This window comes from Diplotaxodon limnothrissa, linkage group LG7 (genome assembly GCF_057381915.1).
Source record: "Diplotaxodon limnothrissa isolate DT_005_m linkage group LG7, D_limnothrissa_male_GT1.1, whole genome shotgun sequence".
NCBI lineage: Eukaryota > Metazoa > Chordata > Actinopteri > Cichliformes > Cichlidae > Diplotaxodon > Diplotaxodon limnothrissa.
The window spans coordinates 50,202,955-50,223,172 of NC_140602.1; the positions used below are offsets into that span (position 1 = coordinate 50,202,955).

General features: G+C 40.3%; 1 protein-coding gene across 1 annotated transcript in view; it reads left to right on the top strand.

The window, feature by feature from the left end:
• The first annotated feature begins 7,715 nt into the window (after window positions 1-7,715).
• Window positions 7,716-20,218, top strand: part of ctif (CBP80/20-dependent translation initiation factor) — a 60,786-nt gene continuing 48,283 nt past the window's right edge. Inside the window, exon 1 of the mRNA XM_085359842.1 lies at window positions 7,716-7,819. The gene's annotated coding sequence lies outside the window, so the exon portion shown is untranslated. The remainder of the gene's footprint in view (window positions 7,820-20,218) is intronic.

Genomic DNA, 20,218 nt, shown 5'->3' on the forward strand with positions numbered 1-20,218 from the left:
AAAATCAGGAGACAGCGTAGCAGACCTCGCTCATATCTGCAAACAAGGGGGGAAGAGAGAGGGTGAGAGAGTCTCAACATTGGCAAAAAGCTCATCCTGATGAGTTTCTACATTTTGGGAAATCTCAAGGTTGAGATTAGGCCAAATCATTAAATACGTCTTGGTCTCAGGAAGTTGTCATGTGCACATTTAAACCGGAGTATTTCAATACTTGGCTGTAATTGCAATTCGTCGCCTTTTTTTCTCTTTTTTTAAAACTTTAATTTTGTCTTCAAATGGATTCAATTACCCCAGCACTTACTCATGTCCAGACAGTTTAATGCCGCTACATAAACCATAAATGACAGAGACCAGAATAGAATAAAGTGACCGTGCATTGACACGAGGGGAGATGGTATAATGAAAAATCCCCCGAAAAGTGACGCAAATGAAGAGAAACGCAGGAAACATGTCATCGGGATCTGTCACGAATGCTCAGCCTAAAAGTTGGATTTAATAGTTTTAAACAAACCCATTACACTGTGCCTGGTAGTGTCTGGGTTTTTTTTAAGTGGGTACATGAGAATAGGTCTGGGATGTTTTTATGGCTGGAAGTGCTGATATTTTTCCTCTTGAAAGCTAGCACGGAGCAATTATGCTATTCCCCCCTCGCCTCAAGACCGTGTTTTTCTTATTACTTTGATGTTTGCACCTTACAGATTGAGCAACTTTGCACATGTATCGGCATTTATCTGCTCCTCTGAGACTACACAACAACCTTGAGTAAAGAGGATACCGTCCCACCCCACACACACATACATACACACACACACACACACACACACACACACACACACACACACACACACACACACACACACACAGAACAAACAAACTATTTTTGAAGGTCAAAAGTATGTTTCTTCCTCCCTGCCATCTTCCAAAAACAACCCATCCTCTGCTACCCTCCCACATCTCCTTAACACCCCCATCTAAACTCCTATTCCTCCCCCCCTCTATCCATACCTGTCACTCTCCCTCCAACCCCTGCTGCTTGTTGCATCTCTCACCTCCCCTGTTCCCCTCTCCTCCCCATTTTCTCTGCCTGGCTCTTCCACTTTCTCCTTCCACCTGCTACCCTATCCACCCCATCTCCTTCTCTGCATGCCTGTCCCCTACCTATTGCTGTCCCCGCGGCTCCCTCCGTTCCCCTCCCTCTCCGTCCTTCTCTGCTTTCTGACACTCTATGTGTCGTTGATGAACTTCCTTCTGTGTTCCATCTGCCCCTTTCCCACCTCTCCCACTCCCTTCCAGCAGACCCACCTACTCAACGGGTGCTCACCATACATGCGGGCGTGTACACACACACACATGCACGGCCCAGAGCTGTCAACGTGCTCCTCGGACACTCCGAGTTGTACTGCAGATTAACAGCAGGGGGAGTGCCAGGCTTCAGAGGACAGAATAGAGGGGAGAAGAGAGAGCAGAGCTGCCCCCTCTGCTGCTACACCTGCGGGAGGCATGATGAAGGGATGATATACAGAACACATGCACAGAGTTGTTCATTTGCAGCTTGAATAATCTCTGTTTATAGCTGATAACATTTTTTTTATTAAAAGCTGTTTTGATTGTTGTTTATGTAAAATGCCAAAAAAAAGAATTCAGTGGTTTTCACCTTGTACTGTAACTAGTAGAAAACAGTGTATTTTGTATGATGCCATGGATTCTTCGGCTCCAGAATGAATTGCATTGTCAAGAAAATAACCAGCAGATAATTAAATCTTCTTCTTCTTTCAGTTGCTGCCTTTAGAGGTCGCCACAGTGGATCCAGATAAATAAAATCAACAATTGCTGATTGCAACTCAGTATTTATGAATTTGGTCTATTGGTGATTAGATCTCTAAAATAAGTATATAGTGAGGTATCAAACTCCTTCTAACCATATTTTTTTTTAAAGTGCTTTGGAAAAAAATTGAAATTATGTTTATATTATTTTGCCACATAGTTGAGTACATGCCTGCCTGACACAATCTGTGTGTGTGTGTGTGTATCAAAAATACCACAGGATTGTTTAATGCAGGAATCATTTGAGATTTCATTAATATATTCCATCATTTACTTTCCGCCTCCATGTAGGTTACAGTAAATCTGTGACTTACTGCACATTTTAATAGCACTGCTCACACCACGGTCCTATGATCTGTCTGCTGCCCCCACCTGCTGGTTATAACGCTATCGTGTTTTTGTTACTCAACAAATTGAACCCCAGCCAATCGTGTGTGTGTGTGTGTGTGTGTGTGTGTGTGTGTGTGTGTGTGTGTGTGTGTGTGTGTTTTATTTGTCCGAGTATTCATGTGATTTTGTGTTTGCGTGCCCGCGTGTGTGTGTTTTACACAAAGAGATGTTCAGTCACTTCCACCCACTCTCTCCATCTAGTTCACAGTGATCTTTCTCCCACACCTATCTCCTGCAGCCATTCAACCCAACAATAACAGAGCAGAGCTGCAGAAGACCACTGCATCAGGGCCGCTGGCCTGATGAACCTCACAGACTGACAGGCACAAATAATCAGCTGCCCTTTAAAGAAAAAAAAAACATATATACAGTACTAACAGTTTCCTGGCTGGTGTTGTTTATATCACACCGTTGCTCTCAGAAGCCGCAGGAGGGGAGCGTCTGTGACCTTAAGAGATGTGGGGCCTGTACTGTCTAATTCCATGTTTATGGTTTTGCCTTTTATAACACACACAGACGGAGCTGCCCAGGCCACAAGCACACGGAAATATCATCATGCGCCCTCTCTGCTGCTAATTGGTGCCTTGCTACCATCCCTCTGGGGAGGATTCAGCTTTGTGCTGGGCGACCTGAGGAGCAGCTCCAGCTGCAGATTTTGCTTCTCATTCTCCCACTTAGCTAAATGTTCTGCACGACTATCAAACCCACTTCAAAATACATCTTACGAGAAACGTTTATCACAGTAAAAAGATTTAAAAGATAAACCCAAAATATACCTCCATGGATGGAACGTAACAAAGCAAATAATTAATTCATGTTCATTCACAGCTACTGATTAATTTAAACCCTTCCAATCTGCTATTTTCAGTGTTAAAGTGATGCAGACAAACTGATACGTGATCATTTTATTATTTTTAATTTAATCTAAATAATTAAATGCATATGCTTTTGTGCACTGCCATATGTTAACAGGATTTGAAATTTTTTATTCTGCACTTTGTAGCATTGCTAGGACTCACTCCACTAGTATGTAATTATACAGTGTTTGAACTGATCTGTACTCACACGCTGTTAGTGCGGCCTAAAAATAAATATAACATTACACGTGTTCAAAAATACATACAAATGATTTATCTCTTCTCTCTGTGTTCAATAAAAACAATGTTTGACTTTTTGTTCGTATTGACTTCACTGACTGACTTTCTTTTTCGAACAATTAAATTATATACCAATTTGACACTATGGTTTCCTTGGCAACAGTGCAAATTACTTTGACCAGCATTAAAAAAAAAAGCCTCAACAAAAGCCTTAAATCAAATGTTCAGTATATTCATTGATTTAACACAGACGCGGGGCTGAATTAGGTTAGATGCATAATAGAAAAAGTTTTCTCACATTCTCAGTTAGCAGACTACAGATTTCATGATGCCACTTCAAAGGTTTTGCTTTATTTTTTTTCCTGAAGCACACATCTCAACGAGAAAGCTCCGGGTTTTAGCACACGTGAGAAGAAACCAGACAAAATGGTACATGTGCACGAGAGAAGCCTGCTCAACGGCATGGGTGGGAATGGAAGCCTGAATTGGCTGGAGTGCTGTGGCTGATGCTGAGAGGACAACAAAGTAATTATGGGACAGTTAAGGATATGCATAGCACTGAGAGAGTGAGTGAGAAGAAACCAGAGACTAAGAAAAGGAAGTAGCAGAAGAAGAAAGGGTCAGGAGGGGTGTAATGACCTGCTGCAATCTCCATCACGCCAATTAATTAGCCTCTGACTAGCAGCCATCTGGAACAGAGAGGGCACTTTTTCACTCGGCTGTCTGTCTACCTATCCACGCTCAGATTCATACATCCTCATTTTAACACTTTATCTATTTTTGTATTGCTTATTCTTCCATCTGTCTGTTTCCCGTATGTCTAACTATATCAGAATCAGAATCAGAATCAGAATGGGGTTTATTGCCAGATGTTGAGGTTTACAACATTAGGAAATTGCTGCGGTGCTTCAGTGCAAACAATAAGAATTAAAGTGCTATGTAGAAAGAAAGATATGCAGATCTAACTGACAGTCAGACTGTTTTGGCTCTCTCCTCCAACTGTGTACCATATTGACTAAAGACCCTGATGAATCCCAGTTGTACGGGTACATATTCATAAAATGTACACATCTAACGTCACACTCAAACACACACAAAACCCTGACAAAGGAGTAGCCGACTGCTCCAGCTGCACTTTCTTCTTTTTCCACAAGGGGTCATGATTACACTAAAAAGACTCTTTCCAGTGTTTTTAGCCCTTCTCTGCAGTCATTTGTGTCTGTGTGCAGGTGCAACCAGACTGTGGGATTCTTTTGTATTTGGATGGTTTTTGCCTGGTGGTACAACAAAAGCAGATTCACATAAGATAATCAATTATGATTCCACATTCAAGCTGCATTCACACCTAAGATCCCCATAAATCAATGCTGATTGCTCAACCAATAGCAACAAGCATTCCACTGTGAAAGAGGAGCAAACATTTAGAAAGAGATGAGTAGTTCACTTTTGTTCACACACGTTTTACATCTGAGACTGGAATTTTGAAAAGGTTATGAGCACTGCAACAACAAATACAAGTAGCACAACAAACCCCCAAAAAGCTAAATAAAGACAACTTTTCAGACAATAAATAAAAGAATGTTGGTTTCTGTGACAGTCTCTCTGCGTGTCTGTTATTAAATGTGTAAGCTAGAGAGAAGACATTCAAAACAGCTTTAGTTTTTGGGATACACCTTTCAGTGATAGAAGAAAGTACAGCAGTCATTTAAATTCTCTAAAGCCTCCCTTAAGTGAAACGGATCCTTGTATAAAAATACTTCTTTATTGAGTAAAATAAATAAAAAGGTGTCAGACACCCTGAAATTGGTACAGAATCTTTAACAGGTAAAGTCACTATATTGGCTATAAGAGATATTCAATAGTAGGGTATTGTGATTAACCTCACGCCATTAAAACACATGAAGTTCTAATTTGATCCATTTCTATGAGCCACAATCAACACAACTTCATGAAACGGCCAAAATTATCTTTTGAATATTTTTATAGGATTTGAAAAACTGATAGTTAAGAGCCTGATCAGCTGCTAGCTGCAGTTCTTCTGTTCTGTTTTGGACTAAGCAGCTGATTTATTGACAACCAGAATAACTGCAGTGTTACACTATAATACTTTGCACTGACAATAACTCTCAGGACTATCATACGACTCCTGTTCAGGTAATGAACAAATGGTGCCACTCTCTTTTGTGACACCATAATAAAAAATTTCACCAGCTTTTAAAATCACTAATACTAATGCACTAGTTTGTTAAACTGTAATAGAAATGTATCTGCACTGAGTTTATTCAGTTTGTGGTTACATTAAACGTGTATTCTGATCTCATTTAATTTATTTATGCGCTTCTAACAAGTTGAGAAACAAAAGGGGATTCTTTAGAGTATTATAATGCTTATTTACTCTTCCTTTGTTGCTTTGGTGTCTTATGTAACTGTTTTTGTTGGAGGGCTGCAAAGTTTCAAAGTCCACTTCAAATTGAGTAATTCTCTCTGGCCGAAAACCGTGCCGCTCGATAGCCTGAAACACCTTTTTCTGCAGGGCTAGACTTTCTTCAGTGCTTATCTTCCTCACCGTGTGATACATTTGCATGATGCTTACCTAACAACCAAAAAGGAGAAAGCAGCAGCCTAACGGTCCCTTCTCTAACTAAAAGCTGTTCTGTTGCTCGCTGCAAGAGCAAATACAAGAGTCTTCACCCACTTCCTGCAACTGCAGAGCTAAAGTCCCTGTTTATTATATTCATTTAATGGCACCGTCCCCAAAGCAAAAGGAAAACCCTTAGTGAAGACACTATGACGAGCGAATGAGCCTAATGTCACCTTTAGCTTTGATCATTTGCCCCTGGGGCCATTTGGAACTTGTAAGGCTAAAAATCATAGTCTGTGTTGGTTAAAATCACCCGGCCTTTTTTTAACATTCCCAGAAAATGCATGTTAACAAAAGAGAACATATTTTGCCAAATTTCTCAGTTTGGATCTTGACTCAAGTATAACAGAATCCTTCTTTCGTCTTGTTTCATTTCCAGCTCTCTGAAAGTTTAACCAAAAATTCATCAGGGTGGCTTTTTGGGTATGCTGTTGATAGACGAACAAACAACTCTGAGGAACAAAAGTTCAGCATGCAAGTACTTACAGAAATGGTTAAGCCATTATCTGAAAGCATTGTGCACTGTGTAACAAAACAGCTTTTACAGGAGTCTCTTCTGTCCCCAATCCAATTCTGGTTGAGCATGTAGGGTTGAACTTAGAACTATATAAACTGTGCGATTATCAGTTTGGGTTTTTTTTGGAGGGCAGTAATTTTAGGTGTCCGCACTGGGCCACCCGAACTAATTACAGAACAGAATTTCTTTTGGAACAGGCAAGTATTGGATTCACAAAGCAAAACAACCCACCACAGAAGAATTCAGCATGCCCAGAACTATCCCTTGCTCTTTGATTGAATCCAGCACACAACTATAAAGTACAATAGGTGACCAGTGACTTATTTTTGTGTGGGTAACTGACCACTGAGAGCAGGGGGGGGGGGGGGGGGGGGGGGGTAGCCTAGAGGAGAGTGAAATTTAGTGTTATGTAAAAAAGTAACTGGAATTTATTTTGAACAGTGTAGCATGTAAACCTTTTTTAGTGGACCGTGCTAAATAAATAATGATGTGCATAATATGGCCAATTTAAAAGATTTGTTTGTATTATTAACTAAAAAACACATCTGAAAAAAACCCAGAATGCTATTTGTATTTTTATTAACAGAATTAGGTAGTAGCAGTGACTTACCCCTGTTAGATGTGTGTATATTTTTGGATAATCAATTACCCTGGTTAAAATAATTCTGTAAAAGTAATTATATAATAATTAAAACATTTATAGGACATTTATAGGAGGTTAATGCCACTGGGGGGAAATGAATAAATGAATAAATAAAAATTAAAAATTATAAAAATTTGGTCTATTGAAAGTTCATGTTAGTTGTAAATAATTATCTGAAAATTCTGACTTAATAACTCAAAGGATTCGAGATGTTATTTCCAGATTTAACATAAGATAACATGACATAACAATTTGAAACTTTGACGTAATAACCCACAATCTTAACTTACTTGATCTTTAACTTACTTTTTTGCAGTGTTGGAACCTAGCTTCAATTGTTATATCTAAGGGCTGTAATAATTTAAGGTTTATATGTTTTCGGTAAGTAGCACAGAGATTCACTGGGTATGGAAATTGTGGATAACGATTAATGCGCTAGTAATAAACCCGTAACAATCTGTTACTTAACTACACTCTATTTCCCACAGTGCTCCGCTCTTGAGTGCACGTGTCAATGATGCCAGCAGACCGGACTGAACGTCACATTCCTGCATTCCCTTTTTCCTCAGTGTGGGACGTCGGAGTTGCCACTGGATAGCTAACCCTCTTTCCCCCTCGCTTTCTTTTAGAGAAACACACCCATGACACGGCGGATTTAATCTCTGGAGGCGATCCAAGGTTCGCCAGGAGTTCGCATTTCACTTCGGGTGAGGATTTACTTCGTTTTAAGACAACAGAAGGTGTTTTTCGGTTGGAGCGTTTCAACCGTTGTAACGAGATAACAGTTTTAAGAGATGCGCTGGATTTGCTGCGAGTTGTCTCAGTGAGTGACCTGGTTATGCTGGGATTGGTTAAGCCTCCACCAGCAGACCTGTTGATACGACAGAGGTGACGGAGACTTGTTTGAATTTGTAATTTATAGCCTTTCGGTTACTGCTCCTAAGGGCTAACGCTAGCCGGCTGGTTAGCCGCAAAGCTTGCGTCACCATTGTTACCGGCGATACGCGGGCACACGCAGACACACAGACACACACAACAGGGCGTGGAAGTGCCCCCAGATGTGGCTTTGTTACCTTAACAGGAACAATGCTGTGCAGCTGTTTTCAAAACCTCTGACATAAACGAACCGTCATGTATCGCTTCACTGACCCCGGTACACACGGTACTAGCATCACAGACAGCATGGGCGTGGTTCTAAGTGCTAAATTTAAAAAAAGAAAGCTTAAGCTATAGTGGCACAGGTTGTTAGTCTTTCTTCGGTTTCTGTAACGTTGCGTCATACTTGCTTGACAGGAATCATGGGAACAGTCGCTTAAAGCGTTAAAGTCAATCAGCTGTGCTGAGCTAGCTGCAGAGCAGCACACTGTCTCAGCTGTTGGCCCTCACAACAAAGAGTGGATCATCACAGCTGCGACTGTGGCAGGACAGAGGCAGATCAACATTTCTGTCAGATTTGGAACGTCTGTCTAAATATATTTTAACATAAACTTTAGCTCATACTCCAATGATGAATGTGTTACATGTTATTCATTAATCATGCAGTCCTTAATGAGAAAACTTGGCAGACTTAATATTTTGATCACTAGCCGACCTGACTGTTGCTCTTTAGCTCATACTTCGGTGAAGTTTGCGCATGGCATTCCTGGGATTCCAGCTGTTTAGGGACTGATTGGATCAGAGTGACTTTACTGATTTAAGGAATGTTTGCATGCTGCTACAAGTCAAAAAGCAGAGACCAAGGTAACCTTTTTTAATGCAGACTTAGAAGCTAGACCTATTTTGCATGATTGCATTATACAGGTGGTATTATTAATAGAGAATTTAAAAAAAGATTGTCTGCAGTGATGAAAGCATGTCTCTGCAGTGTATTTACCTTGTCACATTACTGTGATCACTCAGGAGACATATGCTATTTCATTAGAATGCCAAGTGGTCAGTCATGCTCAGCCACTTTCTCATTCTGTACATGTACATGTAAAGTCCACCCATTTGGTAACATTTAGCTGTTGTGAAGATAGTTCAGTCAATTATGATTTGGCCATGATCTGATAGTACATGAGCAAAGACATACTTGGTTGAGATTTGCCTACAGTTGCAGGGAATTCAAGGATATGTATGAAATTGAACTTTGATAATATGCCTATATTACTATCATCAAATAGCTGATCAAGAAAAAGAAAGATCTGATACACTATGTGCCCCACATATGCTCAATAAAGGATACTGTGGATTCTTAATACACATTGCTACAATTAGGAAATATTAGAAATATCCATCCATTTGCTTTTTCACTTTGTGATATGTTGTGTAGTTAGATTGCTCTCACATTAATATAAAACTGAGTTTTGCTGATGTGTAAATGTGGCCTGAAAAAAAGTTTCATTCATACTAATCTAAGAGTCAGTGCACCATCATCACCCCTGTGATCTGCCATCATGGCGCATGTGAATCCTGCATTGACGTGATGAACGATCGTTATTGTGAACTCTGTCCTGGGAGACCATACAGGGACAAAAAAAGAGAAAAGACAATAATGAAAGGCTGATCTCACCAGTGATGCCAGGGTTAATTTCCATAGCAGCAGGTAACTCTTACCTCTGTGTTGTATGTCAACGTAAGCATTAGAAAAGAGCTGGTGTTTAGGTCATGATGTAGACCCGGTTCCCTGTATGTGCGTGTAGCGCTTTGAAGAATGTGGAGGAGGCACAAATATAGCAGCAATCTTACGGAGAGAGTGGGAGCTGCCTGCACAAAACTGGATCATCCTGAGTCAGGCTGTAAAGCAGAAATCTAGCCTTGTTTCAGTGGGGGCTGCTCCTCATTACATTGCTTCTCTGGAACGGATGAGTGAGTGGGAAATGAGAAAGTGAGGATAGAGTGATTACACGGTTGATGAATCAGAGAAACATACAGCAGTTCTGTGAGAGATGACGGAGCTCCAATATGTTATATACTATGGTTTTTGCAGTAAGCCATTGTGTTGCTACTAGTTGTGTTGTTTGTGTGGTTGATCTCTTTGTCATCATCTCAGCCCTGACCAATAATAGCCACAGCTCTGTTGAACACTCACCTTTGTGCCTGTCTTTTGACTTTTGGTTGCTGTTCACCTTTAAGGTCTCAGGACTGTTATCTACCCTCCATACATGTTAGGAAGCCTGTGAGCAGGTCAGCATGCCCTCATTTGTTTGTCACACCTCCACGCTCGTGTGTCCGGACAGAAGAGCATAGCAATGTGGAGCTTCAATCCCAGCAGTTCTGCAGTACTGCACATGCCCAGTCCATTCCCATTTGGTCAGTACAGGGACAAAGAGGGACAAAAGAGGACAATGAGGCTATTGTTTTAAGTATACACACACACCATTGTACCTCCCCTCTCGTGTGACATGTGCACACACTGTTAGTCTCTTCCACTGGATTCAGATCGTTCTAATCACACACTTGTACACATAAGAGGGAAAAAATGGAATATTTTTATATTTTGTTTTATGTAACTTGTATTGCAGTGTGAAAGAACAGGTAGTATTTTATGACTTGAATAGCTCTGCTAGGAGAGTTGATCTTTGTAGAATGACTGTGTGATTTTGCAGTGGAGCGCATCTTTGTAGAAAAAAAATCTATATTTATAAAGTGCCAAAAAAGAATCAGTTGTTCTTTAGAGAACTTTCATGCAGTCGTTTTCAACACAACAATTCGTGGAGGAGAAACTCTTCCAGCGCTAGGGAGATGAATGAGGGCAGGATGTCAGACAAATGAACGGCATTGAGCATCCAGTTAATTTTCAGAGTTAACTGTGGGGATTAATTGCTATCAGTGTGCTCTGAAGCCATCAGCAAAGATCATCATCATCAAGTATAACTGAAGCTGAATGTCTAACCTTGAGGCTCCCTATCGCACATAAATTTATGTTTTTATATTGTTATGACTGTAACTTTTAGCTATGTAAAGGGATATTCCCCTTGTTTAGCCCTGACAATTCCCTTGTATCCATGTCATCTTTAGTAGTAACAATAATAGATCTACAAAGGCAGTTTTCTCGATTGTTGCCACCTGTTGCTCTGGTAACAGGATTTCTGCTTCTGTTTTGGTGCTGTACTTCCCGATGCCTGTCAAGGGTATCCTGAGGTTGACTACTTACCTACGTTGCAAACTTGACCAACAAGCCACCCCTCTCAGGCTTACGGAGGTTTGAGAATGCCCTTTTTTTTTTGCCTTTGTATGAAAACCATAAGATGGACAAATATAGGGGATGCACTCTCTAAAGTGTGACGAATGTCTGAAAAGAAAATGAAATAGAATTTCCAGTTTCACTACCGAGACGCATTATGCAGAAAAAGTGTCGCGGGAGAAATTGTGATTGATTGGTGCCAGCCACATAATGCTTATTATTATCCCTCGGCTTTGTCAGAGAGTGGCACGCAATGTGAACAGTGACACTTTTTCAACTGCATTTTGTAGGCGATATATTTAAAGTGTTCATGTTTGCTAGGTAAGAAGACGCGCTCATCCTGGTACTACCGGTTCCAGTGAATGCAAAATAAGATGCAGTATTAAAAGGATTTATTTGTCATTTACTTATAAAATAAATGAAGCACGTTGTGGAGTCCTGTATTATGATAGAAAATTGTCCATTTGTCATTACATACTGGCAGAGGTGTAAAAAATCTTTGAATCTCTGTGTCTTCAGTGACTGTTAATGTTTCATATGCACACAGGTGTTATTAGTACCCTTTGCTGACTGTAAAGCCCTTGATCCTAAGCAAAGTATGTGGTTGCTCCATTTAACCTATTTGCATACATCTATTACAGCAAGTATGTCTGCTGAATGATTAGAGTCAAAGAAGGCACGCAGCTCTTCTGCTCTCAAGAATAGACTACTCCAAATTATATTTAAGCTCAAGTGTGAGTTTCTTAAGCTGCCAGTCAGTAGTAGACCAGATTAGACATATTACCAGCTCTCACTGCATGGGGTGAGAACATTGACTTGGATTCCCACTGGGTAGACGGGGTCTCATGTTCTGCTCTGTTTGGCTTGTGAGGATTATGGTTCTTACTGATTGGTTGTTGTGTAACCATATCAAAGGTTGCAAATCACCGAATGGTTTAGGCTTGTTTTTCTGTATTCACACAGTAGAAGCTGTGTTCTTTCCATTACAGCTGATTTCTTTTTAGTGAGTAAAATCCACGAAGAGAGTGACGCACATCACGTGAAGGAGTCCAAAAAGTCTGTTCCGCACTCTGACGCTTAAATTGAGTTTGTGCTTATGTGTTAAATTTTCATTGTAGGTACACTGAAACCAAAACCCCCCCTCCCCCAGCCACAAAAACCTACACCGAAACCTGGTGTGGTCCTCGACAGAAATGGAAGACTGGTTGGCCCGTTCAGTACCATTATTTCTTCCTTTTTGTGGATTTTCCATCTTCTTTTTCTGCTGCCAGTTTTAGAATTGACTGGAACAACTCGAAGATAAAAGCTCCATCATGGTGGTAAAGCATGGTACAGGTACAGCATGCACAGGTATAAATGCTGGGAAAGGCATCAGCCACTAGGCTATGTCATAGGCTCAACATAGATCCAGGGCACAAGTCATATTTAAGCTTTAGGAACAATAATTCAGTTTGTTCAATATCTCATTCAGTAGGCCTGGCAGTGTGTTAATTCAGCACATCAACAGGCTAACTTGTGCAGTGCATTCTCCAGAAGTTTAAGATAGTTACTAATTATATGTATGGTTTTCCAGAAAAGTTCCACTTTCCCTACAATTTAAAAGAAAATACGAGCCTGTGCATATGTTTTCATTTCATAAAATTACATTTTTGGATATGCCCATGCTTCAACGTTCCTTTTGGACCACGATTAACTTCTAAACTAGTTGTGACAGTACTCTTTCATTATTCAGACATTAATTAGACACATTGATTAGAATGTCTACAGCAAAATTGATTTTTTGTGTGTGTTTATACACCACTCCTGTTGTAAGTTTGCATATATTTGTCCATTAATTGACAAATATATGCACTCTGATTTTGGAGATACATCCAATCACGGACATGCATAGTGATGAAAGTATATCTATCGGTCCTGAAACAAAGACACAGTGTGCAGTCCAGTGCCACGCTGTGTCTGTCTGGCCAGTTTAGTATCAACATGAACACTGCTTCACTTTGGGCATCGATGCAGCTGACCTCATAGTCTGCTTTGCATTTTATAGGGTTAATGTTTCTCTGCTTGCCTGGAGGGTCACTGCCTGAGGTAACCCAGCTTCTCACCACACATTGTTACTAGGGCTGCCACAAACGATTATTTTGATAGTCGACTAGTCACCGATTATTTTTGCGATTAGTCGACTAATCAGATCATCATCCATTGGACGTAAAGCGTACAGCTTATTGCACCAGCAGCATCTGCTCTTATATAACTATCATTAGCTTACAGCTTTAAGTGTTTCAGGTCTGTGGTAACTAAAAATAAAGACAAGATGATAGTTTATTAAATTTTAATGAAATCTGCAGATTGTTTTGGTGAAGTTTAATAAACTCCTTGCTATCTAAAATATAACAGGACACCGGAGTAAATTCTCGAGCATCTCACACTTCTGATGATCAGCTGTCTGCTTGATGTTTATTCAGCTGTGTAAAAACTATAACTTTAATCTCAGCCAAACCGATTTACTCAGGAACAAATAAAATACTGAAAAAAGCCAAACAATAACATTTTTAAGTTATCTAAGTGACTTATATATGTTTAACCTGAGTAGCGAAAGACGGCGGTGGGTTTGAAAACGATTTGCCGGGAGTCCGGTGTTCTCACGGCTCTAGTGAGCCTAGCCCCCGGCTAGCTATCGAGCTAGTGGGTAACAGACGTCTCCGAAAACGTCGGAGCGCTTTTGAAAATATGTGGTGTCCTGATAAACTGAGCAGATATTTGAGGTTTACACAGCTACATTCTCGCCTGAAAATATGTTAAACATTTATTTTGTGACCCAGAAAGAATAATAAGAGTAATATTAAAACTAACCAGCTGCCGCCATTGTTGGAAACTGAGCAGGGCTGCGCTATGAATTCTGGGACACAGCTTCTTCTTCGTCGGAGTTTAACGGCAGCTGGCATCCTTGTACATGCAGTGCTGCCATCTTCTGTTTCAGTCCGTTATTACACTCTTAAATCCTACTACTTATTCCTGCGTCTTTTGGGATCTTACAAAGCTTCAAACGACGCGTCGACTATTAAATCAGTCGTCGACGATTTTGATAGTCAACGTAATCGTGACTAGTCGACTAATCGTGGCAGCCCTAATTGTTACTCCACTATTCATGCTGGAAAGGCTTTGTAATAAGTAATAATGTGTGTATTTTTTGGCTGATAACAAGCTGTGAGACTCTAAAACATAGAGCGGCTCAGGTAAATTGTCCCTAACCCTAACCGGAACCTGCCAGAACCACTCGGCTAATGACAATGGATAGTAATAAATTACGTGGCTTGTCTAGATTCAACTGAAAGGTTAGGAGGAGACTTTGATGTCTGCAATTGTTGTGTACTGATATGCAATTTCTTAAGCGGCTTAAGTTTAGCAGTGAAGTTTGAGGGGAAGCTGGACAGGATGGCAGGCAGTTCTTTGTTGTAACAGCTGTTAGGATTGGGGCAAAAGAGCGAAAAGATGGAGACAGGAAAGAGCAGAGGAGTTAGAGCATTGTGGGTCAGGGGACTGAAAAATGTAGTTTGAGAAGACAGAAAAGGAGAATAGAGAAAAGAGGAGAGAGTGTGTTATACTGTGATGATTCTACAAGCAAATTAATACTACATAAACAGGTAGTATAAAAAAACTCCACAGTGCAACAACCACTGCAAAAATTGCTTGAAATCTGGAGACATGGGTCAGGATATTTTATACTTTCTTACATGGTGCACACAGCTGGAATAAGTGGATTCACATGTGTTTGCACTACTGGAGATACGCTCTGTGGTGCCGGTGAGGGAGTTTGCAGGAAGCAGGACACATGAAGCCTGCTCGCTAGAGGTGAGTGTGCTGGACCGTTAACTGGACTGTTTGCACACTGGCGCAATCCAACATTACACAAACTTGTAGTAAAAAGCTGGAAAGTTTTAGACCGGCTAATGCTAAGCTTCATTGTGTTGAACACTTATCTGCTTATATGCACCTCGAATGCTTATGCACGTTTGTCTGCAAACCATTTTATACTACTTATCTTGGTCCAGGTCATATGACCCTGCTGGTCGATGCACATGCTTTTTTTGGAATGCAGTCTAAAATTTTCGCCACCCTGTAGTTCTTATCTATTTTAGAATAGCTATAGTAAGTAATTTAAACAAATAGTTGACAGTACCTGGGGTTGATGACAACTGGTGTGTTGAGTTTTTATCTAACCAAATTCCCTGCGCCAGGAGGGGAAGACATTGTTGCAAATCAGTGACTGTTTCTGTCTTGCTCGATACTTTTCTCTTCCCATCATTCTTTTACAGGTCAACCTTGGTTTCATCTATACAAAGAATTTCTTTTATCAGAAAGATCATAGCTCTTTTAGATGTTTTCTGGCACCAGTGGTTTGCACCTTGTTGCAAATCCTCTGTTTTTACGTTTTTGCATCTCTGACAGTGATACATCTATCTATTTTAGAGCATTCATGACTTGGCAAGAAGCTGAGAAGTTGTTTTTCTTAGGCAAGGAAAGAATCCTTCAATCATCTGCTGTAATTACCTTCTGTAGCCTTTCAGGCTTATTGGTTTTGCTAAGCTGGCCTGTGTCTTCCCTTTCTCAGGCAATTTACCACATTGTTGATTTGGCTACGTTTTTGCAATCTCTCTGATGGGTTTAGTTTGCTTTTTTTTCACTCGCTTCAACATTTTTTTAGACGTTCATTGGGAGTTCTTGTGAAAAGATATGAAACTACCATGGCCATGAAACTGCTTGTCAGTCAATTGTTCAATGGCTAAACAGTCAACACGCTATTTTTGTAAATCTCCTCGAATTAAAGCTAAAAGTCTGCACTTCAATCACATCTTGATTGTTTGGTCAAAAATCCCCTGTGAAAAAAGTACAAAAATTATGTCATTGTCCAAAAGTTCATACATTAAATATTTCAGACAAACAGGTCAGGATACAAGGATGACGTAAGGAAAAAGTCACATTGGATGTTGTGTTAAAAATAGGCATTAGTGCCCACCCTGTAACTGTATGGATCTTCTCTACTCCCAAGTTGAAGATGTTTGTAAAGTATGCGTGTATCATAGGAGTCAGGTTAGGCGTGGATACAAAATGCAGCTTATTTAAATGTCAGAAATCTTCTCATTTCATGTGAGCGTAGATAGAAAGGCTGGACGATCATTACTAGTAAGTTAAAATGCAAGCAGGACTTCAGAATGATTTCATCATTGTCTGCATCTTTTTGTTATTTGAGAGCTCATATCGCTGATTGATCTTAGCGTGTATGGGGAAGATGAGACCTGTGTTTGGTGAATCTGAGCTGCCTTGCAATGCTATTTGTGTCCCTGACCTTGCAGAGTCAGTTCCTCTGTTTAGTCAAAGCTCTAAGATGGGCTACCAGCCTGCAGAGCATCTTTATTTGTTATTCCTCACATATACACCAAATACAGTAGTATCCTTTTCTTTGTGAAGAGCAGGTCCTTGCTTTAATCTCCTATCCTTTTCCTGCAGCCTATAAGTACAATAATAGTTTGGCTTTTTTTTACTGTTATACGTGATTGTGTTTTATGACTAAACACTTATTTTTCCCTCATGAGAAAAAATTGATTTTTAGTCAATGTAGCCATGAAACAAATCAGAACTGCAGATTTAGAGTGCTGTGTTGCAAAACACTGCTGGGTAGACTCCATTCCACAGATGCCTCACTCCTGTGATATGCAGAACAAGCTTTATATCCTGAAGTTAATGCCATTGAGATGGACCTGGTGATTTACTCATCCCCTACAGAAAGCACATAAAGGCTGTAATAGCACTGTAGAAATTGTCATAGATAGCAAGGCAAAAAAACCCAGAAGCTATGTGTATTTTGCATCAAAGGGTCAATAATTGCTGGCAGCTGTTTACCCTTAGGCAGTAATCCCACACTACATATCAAGGACAACAGTAGGACAACTGACTGGATTGTAGCCACTATCGATATGCATCTATCAACATACTGTTGCATTCACACTATTTGTCACGGTTTGCAGGGGCAAGCCGTGTGGAATATATATAGGACCAAAAGGCGGCAGCTCTGGTGCAGGTGAGTGTTTATTAACAACAAAAATGCAAACAACAAAGGCGCTAGGAACATGAAACTGAAACCTAAACTGGGTAAACTAACAACACAAACCAAGAATGACGGTGCAGGGAGGTCCGGGGAAATACATACAGGGAGACCGAGGGGAAACAACACAGACGAACCAGCAACTACTATGACAGAAGACACAACTTAAATACACTCAGAGAACACAGGGAGATTACATACAGGTGGGACCACAGCTGGGAGTAATTAACATGACGAGACTAGGGAGGCAAACTGAAAACACTCACATAAGACACAGACCTTCACAATAAAACAGGAACTTACACATGAAAGGACACAAACTAAGAAACGCGGACTAGATACAGGAACACACGGGCAGAACAGAGTAAACACTAACCAGAGGAAGAACAGAACCAAAATCGCGAAGAGAAAACACAAAACGCTGGGTCAAAAGGACCCAGGATCATGACACTATTATTGATTGCAGCTCTACTTATTCAAACTGTGTTAAAAGTATTATAAGTCAACACTTTTAACTTCAGAGCTCGAGTGAATAAACACAGTGCTGTAAAAAAAAATTAGTTTTGATTTCTTTTGTAATTTTTATGTTTCAGATTATCAAATTTTAATATTAGACAAAGATAAGTGAAAAAAAATACTAAATGCAATTTTCCAATTATGATTTTTTTTAATCAAGAGAGAGAAGATATCCAAATCTTCCTCGCTTTGTGTGTGCCCTAAACCAGCGGTCCCCAACCTTTTTTGCGCCACAGACCGGTTTATGTCAGACAATTTTTTCACGGACCAGACTTTAAGTTGTCGCGAATAAATACAACAAAATAAAACCAGTACCGGTAACAAAAAAGGAAATGCATTCATAACACAGGGGAAAAGACCCAGGGAAAAAAATGACGATGAAAACTGCTAAAATCTCTGAAAACCATAAATTTCACACCCGAGGTTCAACTCTCGCGGCCCGGTACCAAATGACTCACGGACCGGTACCTGTCCGTGGCCAGTGTGTTGGGGGCCGCTGCCCTAAACCTAATAACTAGTTGCACCACCCTTGACAGCAAGAACTGCAATTGAGTATTTGTAATAACTGGCACTGAGTGTTTCACATCCTCGTGGAGGAATTTTGGTCCACTCTTCTTTGCAGAATAGTTTTAATTCGCTCACACTGCTGGGTTTTCAAGCATGAATGGCCTGTTTAAGGCCATGCCATTATCGGATTTAAGCCCAGACTTTGATTAGGCGTCTCTTATATAAGTTTATTATATATAAGTTAATTTACCATTAATTTTTAATGTCTGAAGTGAGTTTGCACTGTCCATGGTTCGTATACAGTGGGTCCATGTAAAATAGTGGTTTACACATTCGATTAACACATGACACATGAAAGGTTGCTGGTAGAGCAGTGGGAGACACAAATCCCTTTGGGGTTCCATGAGTAAGGGCGTCTGGCATAAAAATCTGCTAGGTCAGATATGCAGAGATACCCGCTGTGGCAACCAGCAGGGAGTATCCAAAAGTAGCAGGTTGTTACCGGTTTGGCTGAGGACATAGCGAGGGGTACAACTTGGATTGATTGGATTGTCAGATAAATTTGTTGCCTTTTTGGGCTGCATATGAGTATGAAAAGTGTTAGTTTCAGTCTTAAAATACACCAAATACCATGAAGATAACAAATGTCTCTTGAGTCAGCAATGGCAACGAAAAGGGACAGCGCAGGGAAAACTTGTAAACCTCTGTAGAACTTTACTAAAGCCAACAGTGCACCCTTTTATGGTGTGCAAGTTTGCAAACAATCTCATCATAAATGTCACAATATATTTCCAAAGCTGGATTGAACTACTAGAAAAAAAGCCCTCCATTGGTTAAAGCCACAGAATTGTTTGTCCTTCCTTAAAATGGGGTCTCAAGTCCATGTACCAAGCATGACTGCGATAGCTGTGACCCTACATCCTGTTAGGCAGCTTTCTCAGTGATTATGATTGGCAATAATTGCAGCAAGTGACATAAGATCCAGTATCGCTAAAAATTAATTAAGGAAGAACTATGCTTGATTAAAGCAAACTAATTTTACTCAGACATATGGTTTAAAAGTTAAAGGCACCAAAATGGACCCCCTTTTTAAACCCTTTAGTTGTACTGCACTGCTGGCAAGGCAGACACCATTGTTTAACAGGTTCTTGCTTTCCATATGCCCCAGCTCTCTTCCTACACTCATAAAAAGCATCCTGTCAACTTGTGCATAATCCTGCTAACAAACAAAAAGACAAACCAGAAAGCAGTAGTGAAAACAGAGTTACCTCGGCAGAGGTAACAAGTAGTGAATCACTGCATCTATACGGAGATTGGAGAAAATATGAAAGCATGCAAACATATATGTAGATATATGCATGGGTGTGCCAGGGGATGCTTGTACTTGTACATGTGTGCATGCATTCATAAACTTGCAGGTCCCGTGTTGCTGAGCACACACTTGGTTTGAGTGTGCATATTTCTGTAACCTACTAATTGCAAATCACCAGGCTAATCAAAGCCCTGGCATTAATGTATGGTGGATTATATTATTGACACGTATGGATTACAGTGCTGACTGTGAGTCAGATGTATAACATGTTGACCTGCTAGTGTTTGTGGAGATTCAGGTTACTGTCTCTCAACAACAGTTCAGAACCTGAGGTCTGATCTTCTAGTGGAGGATGTTGATGTTATTTGCTGACTGTTCTAAATTTGTTTAGAGTTGTTGTTATGCTAGCTTAATTTAGAAATGATCCTGCCTTTGTTGTACGTCTGTTTGAAAAACATTGCCCTTCATGCAGTGCAGAAATTAGTAAGATCAAATTTGATCTTGGA